The sequence below is a fragment of the Mizuhopecten yessoensis genome, unplaced genomic scaffold, assembly GCF_002113885.1.
Source record: "Mizuhopecten yessoensis strain PY_sf001 unplaced genomic scaffold, ASM211388v2 scaffold1011, whole genome shotgun sequence".
NCBI lineage: Eukaryota > Metazoa > Mollusca > Bivalvia > Pectinida > Pectinidae > Mizuhopecten > Mizuhopecten yessoensis.
In genome coordinates, this window is record NW_018403833.1 from 418,426 (window position 1) to 428,617 (window position 10,192).

Genomic DNA, 10,192 nt, shown 5'->3' on the forward strand with positions numbered 1-10,192 from the left:
CAAAGAGATAAAGGAACAGGGTACTGATCTCCGATTTTCCTATGAATGATACATACATGGTGAGTCTGTGATTCTTCCAGTATTCTGTACACGATGGAGAATGAATGTACAATTAAATACATTTTAACTAGACTTTTGAATAAAAATAATCAACAATCTATACTGTGACAATGTAATGTCAATACACAAGTTTGAAAGATAATATTTCTGTATTCTGTTATTTATTTAAATTATGCCAAAGGAATGCATGGCGATTGCTTTCTATAAACTGATATTAAAAGTATTAAAAGTAACTATTAAATGTTTCTCGGTTAAGCTTACATGTCGAGTTTATTTGATAACGAGGTGCCAGTCGTTTGATGCAAAATGCTCTTTAATTAAATACATGAAATAATTGATGTAAATTGTTGTTTCTAGTACAATCTATCGTTCTCAACTTGTAAGCAACTTTTTATCAATTAAGATAGCAGACAAGGGCCATTACATCGGTAATTTAATTAATTGAATTACACATCACATCCTATTACTTTAGAAAATATAATTAATTGCAATTAATTACCATTACACATTACCTCATGCCTGTTAGATAGATTATATCAGTATAGGTGTTGTTTGTTTAATTCGCCGTGACAAATTAAAAATGAGTTAAGGCTGTGTATTTCTGAAATTTATATCTCTCTTTTTGACCTAGTGTACCGGGTTTTGATAAAAACAAATCAGTACCAATTTCAAAAGCAAACATGCATCTAAAAATGTGTCAGAGACAAGATGCCTTTTGTCTCTTCAGAACCTCTTTACTAATTTATCAAAAATGACAGCCATTTGAATACACACACACACACACACACACACACACACACACACACACATACACCACAATGCACAATGATTAAGTATGTTTGTAGCTTGTTGAATTTTTCTCCGAACATTGTGAATGTGCAATATTTGAGAACAATTTGCAACAAAGTAGAAAATTATAAAGCATTAGTAAGTCTTTTGTCAATTATTAGACAAACGTAAGCTCACATGGACATTGTCAGGCCTAATGGACCGAACATTCATGAAATTAACCAGCGCGATCATCTACATACCATATCATTTCAAAACAATGAACGGTTTTTTGTATATCTATCTCCTTGTGTCATATGTTACCAGCCCCATTAAAGTAAATGAAACCATTTAACGGACGATTTTTGAAGTAAGAAATTAGTTGCAAAAAATTAGGGGACACCCGGGTTTGAACCAGGGACCTCTCGATCAAAACATAAGACTGTGACCAAACTAGACGTTGGCTTCAGGTCATGTCATTTTGAACTACGTAGACTGTCGTTAGGATATATAAACTTTCAGTATCGACTTGATTTTCAGGTTTCATTTGACTAACCACTGAGCTATATCCCCTTCATAAAAGAAGACTAAAACCAAATATATTTCTGGTGCAATATGCCACCTTACTCAATTACATGACCAAAGATCAATATTTGATAAATAAGACTATAATATCGGTTATCGTTTCAGGGATAATGTGTCTTTTGAAGAAAAATAAATTGATATTTTTTTTTATTTTTTTTTTGATATGCCATAGGATATATAAGTAAAGGTCGATTGATCAATTCCTCGACATAATTATTATTTAAGTTAATTCGTCCATCAATTGGATGAGTTGGATTGATAAAGAAAAACAAATCATAATACACTCGGCAGTATTATGTTGTAAATAAAGGAATTGTTTACTAGTGTATTATTTTGTATTTAAAGCGTTCAGTGAGACGCACTGTATACGTATCAACTTCTTGCATATAATAATAATAAACAAACATAGTCAATCTTTCAATACGCTGGAAATCGTACACAAGTCGTCTGCTGACGAGGCACATCGTAATCTATAAATACGCCTGACTGTGACGTCTCAAATCGTACACAAGACGTATTACTAGTGTATATATAAATACAGCTGTGAACCAACTGGATAGTGGACATACGGGACAGGATGGAGTGGACATAGGGGTATGTATGCCATACTGCTAACTGAAATTTACATGAGCTTTATGTTTCGTTTGAGCTACTTTTGATTGCTTTATCATTTACAAACAATATTCATTTTATTCAGTTTGTTGTTTCACTTTAGAAGTCATCTGACAAATATAAAAAGGACTACTAGATTCTGTTGTATTTTATTGAAGGAATATTAAGAATAATTTCACAATTATGATTCATTGTTCTACTTAACAATGATTAAGTGTTGGCCTTTTCATTTCTATCTTAAATCTTAATTTTATCTTTGTTTCGTGGATAAATTTATCATTACATACATTTTAAGTACAATAGTATATTTCACAAATTTTGTGATATTTCACAGATTCATTTTTTTTCCCATTATGATTGATTAAGGTTTCATTGCAGTGAAGTAAAGGTGTTAAATAGAAATACTATTTTAATTTGATAACAAGTCTAAATAAAAGTATGGCTAACATTTCAGAAGTGTCCACCAGATGGGGCCCGTGGTCAGGACAAACTTTTGAACTCATCGGATTCGTAAATAGCCATACCAATTTTAACAACGAAAAAGGGGAACTTAGCTATGACTTATTTGGGTTCAAAGGTCACACGGGAACCTCCTGTTTCTGTCGAAGTGTGTCCCGACCCCTATACCGGCGGGGAAAGGGCATATTGAATGGGATTAACATGACTAAAGTAACTTGTAATAATAGAAATGCGATGAACTATGATACAGCGAAAACGAGATTAAAGAAGAGACAAAGGAAAGAGGAGGATGACATAGATAATGATGGGGATGTTGAGGACGCAGCCATTGACGATCCAGATAGATGACAGAATTGAAGTAATAATTAAAATATTACGTCAAAACTGTGTCATTTGTTCATAATACGATTACCACGTGTATTAACGGTTACCTGTACAGTTATAAACACATTGCCAGTGTTTAAGTTGTTTGACTGTAGGATATGCTTCAACAGCGTAAACATACTCAATTAAATGGATTCCTCTTTTATAGTCTGACGATAGGAAATGTGTAGTATGAAGACTATGCCATGTAGAGCCATTGAAAACAAAGAAACGTCAGCTATGAACTGGCTTAAGAGTAGCAATAGAATCAACATTCAAAACTGTTTTGAATGTGCTGTTTAAATCGGGGTAACGAAACGGGCCATACGCTTGGTGGAGAAAAGATAGTAAGTTTATCAGAAACATGAGTAGAAAGGCTTTTGATTTGTTCCTCGGGAGATAAAAAGGTTGCTCTATCATCAATTCAAACTGGAAACACCAAGCCTTCCAATCACCTCACATCAAAAAGGTACGAAAACTGTTCACTCGGTAGACAAAATGTGTGCTGTAACGAGAATTCAAACTGGGAAAACTGAACGTCATATCGCTTTGTAACAACTTTGTACTTAACCTGTTTACTCCGTTAAAAATAACTGTCATGGAAAAGGAATGGAAACTGTATCTTAAATTTAAAGTGGAAAAACAAAGAAACATTTCACAACAGCTATGAGCTCAACTTGTGAACTAGGTAGATTATACGAACATCTTGAGAATATATGTGTGCTGTATTATGAATTCAACCTGCGAAAGCAAAGATATGCAATTATGTCTTACTCGACTCTGTACTTAACCTATGTACTATTTAGAAACCGAATATCTGAAGAAAGAATATGTATTATATCATCGATTCAAACTGGGAAAGCAAGGAAGTCGTCCCAGCACTCACATCGACTTTGTTCTTAAGTTGTGTAATCTGTAGAAAATTCTGGCATCTGGAGTAAGAAAAGGTACTGTATCGAATTACTGCAGAAAAAAATGTATTGTCATCAAGTAAAAATGGGAAAACATGAAAGTCAACCAACACTCCACAAAAACTATATACCTTACCTGTGAACTCGGCAGAAAATGGTATCCTCCTGAGAAAGAATAGAGACTTTATCATGAATTCAAACTGGAAGAAACAAAGAAACACATTAAATGTGCGTAACCTGTGTACTAGGTTGGCAAGTCTATCTTTTGACAAAGGAGTAGGTATCGTATCATCAATGCAAAATATGAGAACAGAGAGGTCTACTAACTTAAAATTGACTATGAACTTTTATATGTTATCAGTAAAACCTAAGGAAAGGAGACTATATCGTCAATTTGGACTGGAAAAACTAGGAAACACTTAATATCAACTACTTAACGCGTGTTTTTCTTAGGGCATGAACAAATAGGAATCCAATTGGAAAAATAATGTGTGGAAGAAAATTCCAGCCTGGCAGTATGTCGTCAGATCTAGATATGTTATAGGTAGTCGTTTGGTTTTTAGAGAGCAATATACCACCAACAATTGTAACTCACGCACTAGTGTAACTCCACCTGCAATTTGGTTGTAATTTGTAGTATCGTCCACTAGTATAAACGGGTTACACTCGGGGTGGGTTGAGCTGCAATATTGGTTGATACACAGCAAAAAAAAGTGGTCATTGAATAAGATTAGAATGTTTTATTGAAAAAAGCGTTTATGGATTAATTTATAGTTTTTTTCGAGTTTTATGACAAGATTGTAAGTGGAGTTGTGTAAACAGTGTTTATAGATTAATTGATAGGTTTTCCGTTGTTTCGTTAGTAATTTTTTTGGCTGTTGTTATATTTAGTGACGTTGTGTAAATATAAGATGACCTTTAATGTATATTTAAAATATTGTCAACGTGTTTATAAATATTGTATATAGAATTATTTCATGTTAATTGTGTTTTTCACATTAGATATACCTTATTTTTTGCGTCATATCTGAAGTCATCTATTCTTTATCACATAACATATATTGTATGAAATATGTATTTTTATATCAGTACGCATACGTGTAAATAGTTTTGTGTGAAATTAGCATCTTACTTATAGTAATATATTTTGGTTCGAACAAGTAAATCATCTCATGTAAAACACTTATTATATTTTCTGGGTTTGTACGTTTTAAGTACTGTGTAGGCACCTTTGCAGTATTTGCACTACGTTTCTGTACCGTGTTACACTTGTATGTGGTACACGAACGAAACCTGTATACATGTTCTTAGTTTCTGTACCATGGTACACTTGTATGTGGTACACAAACGAAACCTGTATACTTAGTTTCTGTACCGTGTTACACTTTTATGTGCTACACAAACGAAACATTTATGATTATTTTCTATAACGTTGTACACATCTATGCCCTCTTTGGCCCGTTAGCCGAAAGCGGCCGGACACATTTGTAGCACTTATGATTCGTTTCTGCTATTTTTGTAATATTATTCTTTCAATTAACTTTACAAATTATCTGAAAATAAGAATGTGTGTTCACTATAATTCATCGGGGTTTCTTTAATCAATCAACAATATTATACCTGCAGCTTTTTTATATTTTTGCTGCCAAATTAACAAACATATTTATATTTTGTATATTTATTTTGTTTTGATTTTTCTTTAATTTTGCTCTCGTTATTTTACGACAATTGTGGAACAATTTCTATCAATATAAACTAATCACTCTTGTTGTCTGGATAGTAGCGCCAATGGGGGTCTTAACCTGGGTGGAAACTGGAGTACCAGGAAAGGACACGTGGCTAGGCAGGTGACCCATGGGTTTTCTCTGGGTATTCCGATTTCCTCCCACATAAAGATCCGCTGTGCGATTCTATTTGAGATCATAAGAGTGATTCATAAAAGTTGATAAAACTTGTTCAATATGATTCTTGTATCCCAACTGGTAAATGTTTTGAACATAAATATCAAGATACCATACGCATGAAGTTATAGTATATGCTTTGTGAATGCTGTGATATATCATTTCAATCATATTTGTATTTTCGTATTCGCATCAGGGTGCTATCTAAAGTTAATGTTTGGCATTTGAATTGTTTTCAGAGCGAAATTGTCGCATTTAAACAAAAACAAAATTCAAGTTATTTTTATAAATCCTAATGTGAAATATTCACAGGCGTTTTTATGTAAACGAAATAATGAAAAGTAACGCCTGCTCTCTGCTTTGATAAATCGAATTTACCAAATAATCACAAAGCGCTGTTCATATGTTAATTCATTAAGAAGTTGTAGAGTGAAGATTTAACGATTATGTTTTGATATTGCAACAAAAATAATAACCATCTTCTACTTCATTTGTTTGTATCAAGTTCTTTAAAGCTTTTAGCTATATAAAATGCCTGTTTTAGAAAACGTTCATTTCTGTTTGGCAAAGGTCAAAGATGTGTAACGTTATACGCTCTTTACCTCTCTAAACCAGGAAAAAAGGAAGTCAATCTTATTTGATTGGAATGAAAGTTTTTGGACGCTAAAATGTTCGGTAAAATGAGCTGTAACCATAACATTTTATCAGAAGTAGGACCACTGGATTTTGTATTCATAGACTCTTTCACGAACCATTTGAAAACATACAGAATTCCAATCGTTAATAAAATTGTTCGTAATATATGTTATAACACTAAATACTAGCCGACTCGTATGATGAAGTGAATATTCGCCGGTTTGTATGTGTCTGGTATTAAAATACTATATGATGAAATATACCAATGGGTATAAAAATACTGAACACTAGCCGTTTCGTATTACAATGTGCGAAGGAGCGTGTTATAAAAACAACCAGATGTTCAATTCTGTTTTCATTTTTTTTCTCTTTTTTCTTTCTATATCATGATCAATATATATAGTGTCTCTGTAGATAAGTAGCACGCTTTTGACTACGGTAGTATGAACAAACGTGGGGACAATTAAGTCAGGAAGCAGAAGTAGGATGTGAAAATAATGTATAGGTCTGATAAAGCTCAGGTGAAAAAAATAAAGTTTCAGAAAATAATTGAATGTATTACGATGAAAAATATAAAACGTTAATACCATTTTTATTTGCCATATATGTAAATGCAAAACATACCTTTTTAATATCATTTCAAAGTAGAGTAAATGATATATCTTAATACCATTTTTAATATACTGGTACACATAGAAGAGATCTTCTCTTATATATTCTGAATTCTGTGTTTCTGAATTCTGTGTTGTGTCATTTGTTCTGTGCAATTCAAATCATTTTTTTGTTTTGTTTGTCAGATAATTTTTCGATGAAGTAGGGAAAGTTATAGACCTAATTCCATTGGATGAGAAAACAATCATTCAAGCTTTTGCCATATTTATTTATCAAGCAAATGAAATTGGAAATTACTCAAAAGAAGAATGTTACAATAACATGTTTGCCTCTATTTATGCAATACTTTTCTAAATGCTGTTGTTTAACCTGTCGAAATGAAGTTGTATTTACCCAGTTTGCTGCCATGAGTCATTATTATTACATCCACATCGTTGTTATATTACATACATTGTACGAAAGTTTTTAAACATTAGCATGATAAAAATGTATATATTTTCATTCAATTAAACATCATTGTTTTGTTCAATATTATTGTGTTCATTTTCACTCAGCGGTGTTCAAAACAAAACTCAATTTCCGATGTACATCCAGATAGACATCCTCGAATCTCCAGGGTTGCGCTCATTTTCGCTCTCTACAACCTTGGAATATGTCAAAGCAAATTTGAAGGCACAAAATTAACTGTTCGATTGGTCTCGGGTGAAAAACCGTGACCAATCGCTAAGCTGATACTTGTCCTGTGAAGGCTATGAAGGAGCGGCGCCCGACTTCAAAGCCAGTCAATGTTTACCGTTACGCGACCGCAAGATTCTTTCGATGTTCAACAAAGGATCGAACTAGTCTTCCTGTCTCATCAACAAGGTGGCGGACACTGAGCCTTCGATTTTGCTATGACATGCTCCAGGATTGCAGAGAGCGAAAGTAAGCGTAAACCCTTGAGTATCTAGGATGCACGACAGGGGGAATGGGTTTCTATATGATATGATAAAATATAGTTTGATATTAAAGAAAGCGTCTCAGTAAAATGACTTTAAGACAAAAATATCAAAACTACATCTTCTTATACTGTTGTATAAATAGCTGAAGAATCCCTGTCCCCTGCACTTCGGTTTTCCGTATTACGTATATACAGTAACTGTAGCATCCGTCGACCAGGTTGGGTCAGGACACTTCCGTCGACCAGGTTGGGCCAGGACACTTCCGTCGACCAGGTTGGGCCAGGACATTTCCGTCGACAGGTTGGGCCAGGACACTTCCGTCGACCAGGTTGGGCCAGGACACTTCCGTCGACCAGGTCTGACCAGGACACTTCCGTCGACCAGGTTAGGCCAGAACACTTTCGTCGACCAGGTTGCAAAGTCAGTTATAGGAACAGTATAAAAATCTGAGATCAATTATTCAAACCCCGATCTAGCCTCGCTAAAACATATCACTCAGAACACTGTAGTTGACTAATTATTTTTTTATCATTTATTTCACCTTTATCATTTTAAAAAAAGTACCCCATGGGATGGCTTTCTCCAGAACTGAACAGATACACTTCCCAATGCGTAGTTAGTGTTTGGCAGTGGTACGGAGATCCTTAAACATTAAATATATTACAACGTCAGAACAAAATTGTCACCTCACGTGATTATGTTAACAGTCTTGCTTGGCACATATTTATGACGGTGCTACATGTTTGGGTACCAACTATAGAAGATAATGAAAACTGTTCAACTTTTAGGGAAATGAGGTTGGTTGAGCACGATTATTTTGGGAAGCGGTTTTTATATTTAGCTAATGATAAAATATGTTTACCTATCTTAATTGTCTTTAGTTCTTGTTGCTATCAATTACACTCTTGTTACCCTTGGCAAGTCAACCTAATCATGGCATATTGTTGGAGTAACGGATCACATGAAAAAGAGGTTATTCTAACATGATAGTTGACATAAAAAAACGTTCAGTACCTCCCAGCGTCTTTATATATGTGGGCGACATCGGAATAAAGCTAACGCACAAGTATAACCGAGCGAGGCTTATACAGACGCAAAGGTTGAAATGATATGCATCTTCAAAAAAGAGAACAAAGAAAAATACATTATTTAATGAATATTTACCTCATTAGGCTAAATAAAGGATCAATATTGAGTTTTTAATATATTTTGATGGAATGGAAAAAAACCTGTTATTGATTAAAACATATATGATACATTAAAGCTGGATGTTAAAAAGTCCAATGCCGAAATATATTACACTGTACTTAAATATGTTGATACTGTACATATAAAATTTATTTGTATAACCAAAGCAGTGACGACTGATGTAGAACAGAGGGTCAGCAAGGTCACTGTAGGAAAAACAGTGCATGGGGTGTAAAACTAAATTGAATGTTAATGTAAACAGGTGATACATGGGAAACACTGTCATTTTGAGAATATCAGAAGAACAGAAAACTTAATATAATATTAGTCGTGTCCGCGAGAATGGCAGAGAAAAATAAGTATTACCAAACCCCCAGATATTAACAAAGCTACCTCTTTCGAGATCCCCACTGTAGAAACTAGTTCCTGATGTTAATTACATGTTTGCGAACCTAGAATACAGAAAAGTGTGGCCACGAACCTCTCAGGGAGATCCTGCAATCACAAGATGGGTGACAATGTGATTATTTAGTGCACACGTAAGTATGCGACTGCCACGTCAATGGTCAAAACGATGATGAAATACCTGGAATGCATGTACGGACTCACTGTTTTTTAACATGATAAACAGAGTTTGCGGACTAATGTCATTGTATAATTATGCCGAGTAATATTTTATAGATATGTCCATTAAACAAAGATAAGTGTATTAAAGCAAAGAATTAATCTGATCAAACTCGTTGAACACATGGGCAGAGCCAGAAAGACGCAGCTGTCAACCCGTTAGATATTAAAATGTTCTTGCAACATTTGTCGTCATTGTCTAAATCAACGCCGCAATAAAGATTAACCTCGAGGGTCACAATACCAGGATACCACGTAAAGCAGTATTAAGGGGTCAAACTAAAACAAAAGGAATCATACGGTGTCCATGTCATGTATGACAAGCCCTAAAAAGAACATAATTCAGAAAACTGACTCGATTTCTAAAATGAGTATGGGGTATATTCAACTTGCGAGATCGCCAATGAAGAAAAATAGTTCCTGATGCTGCTTACACTATTAAGAATTTGCTTGGAGAAAAAATGCTTTTAAGAAGGAAGTATATTGGTCAAGAAGAACAGAAACGTGTTGGCACGAGCCTCTAAACGGCGGA